Consider the following 1,505-nt stretch of genomic DNA (forward strand, 5'->3'; position numbering starts at 1 on the left):
CAATCTCACTAATTTGTGCACGCTTATTTTTAAGCAGACCTTAATGTCGATCTTGGATCAAATCGATCCACCATCGCAAACAGCGAATATATCTGTGCTGTTTAATGCATTTGAGACGTTGTGTTTTCCTCAGTGCATAACTGATATGTCACAGGTATATTTTTCATCTGTAAATGTTAGAAAGTCATGCAAACATATCAATTTTGCTGTCAGTTGTGCGCATGCACGCTAAACAGACTGAGCGCAATAATTCTGAGTAAAATATACATTTTGCGAAAAAATGTGTTTTTGGACATTAAATGTGTCTTTTGTAGAGTTTTAAACCTACATATAAAGTGTATTTGTTATGATAGCAGTAACTGTAAGTGGATTATTGTAATAGGTAAATCAAATGTAAGCTAGTAGGCTACATTACTAATTACCAAGCTCAAATGAGTTAATGTGTTTCTTATAGCAGTTAAAATGTAGTCATTTTCTGTATTATTTATTTTCATTTTTAATTCAGTGATTTTAACTTTTAATTTAGTTATTTTATTGCTTTAAAGATACATTTTAGATTGTAATGTTCTAATGTTCTGCTATCTGTTCTGCAAACTATAAAAGGTACAGCTGTAATAAAACCAGAGAGAAAGGCTGCATGGCTACAAACTGTAAAAAAACAAAAAAAAACAGTCAAATATGTGAGACAGTGGTAATATCATTATGTTCCTATTGGTCAGTAGAGGAGCTAGCTTAACCTGATAGCTTGCTTTAGACCAGGTTAGTTTCCCAGCATAAGTTGCCACAGTAACCAAACTTGATCTAGGCCAAATCATTTGACAATGAGTCAGACTAACTGAAATAAGCCTGGCTTATTTGGTTAACTTGTTTTATGAAACAGGCCTCGAGGCATTAAAAGTGATCATATTTTCTCCATTGCATCGAATCGCATTGTGTTGAATCGGAATCGGATCGCACTGCATCGTAACAGGTGAATCGTATCGCATCGCATCGATAGCTGCTTCATATGTATCTTTAATGTATCGTATCGTTGGCTATGCATCGAGATGCGTATCATATCGGCCTGAGTCATGAGATGCACATCTATAAAAAAAAAAATATATATATATATATATATATATATATACTCCTATATAAATCAGTGTATATTTTCATTCCAATATTATAACATATTATAAGAACAATTTTCAATTTAAATTTATTAGCATTGCACTTTTAATAATAAATATTGCTTTAAAGCAGCATAAAATAATGTTGTAACTAGTGAGAAAGCTAAAGGTGGCAAGAGAGAAAAATCTTGTACATATGTACATATGTACATTGAAAGTTTTTTTTTTTTTTAAATACCCCCTAGTCCCATACCATTGCAGCCACTGGGGTGCCCAGTTTAAAAAACCCTTATGTGAAAGAATGAATGTGAGTGGCACCAAACAGTCTTGATGTAAATTAATGCTAAGACAATCCATACTGTTCAAAAAAAAAAAAAAAAAAAAAAAGGGGGGTTG

The sequence above is a fragment of the Sinocyclocheilus anshuiensis genome, unplaced genomic scaffold, assembly GCF_001515605.1.
Source record: "Sinocyclocheilus anshuiensis isolate Anshui unplaced genomic scaffold, SAMN03320099.WGS_v1.1 scaffold509, whole genome shotgun sequence".
Lineage (NCBI taxonomy): Eukaryota > Metazoa > Chordata > Actinopteri > Cypriniformes > Cyprinidae > Sinocyclocheilus > Sinocyclocheilus anshuiensis.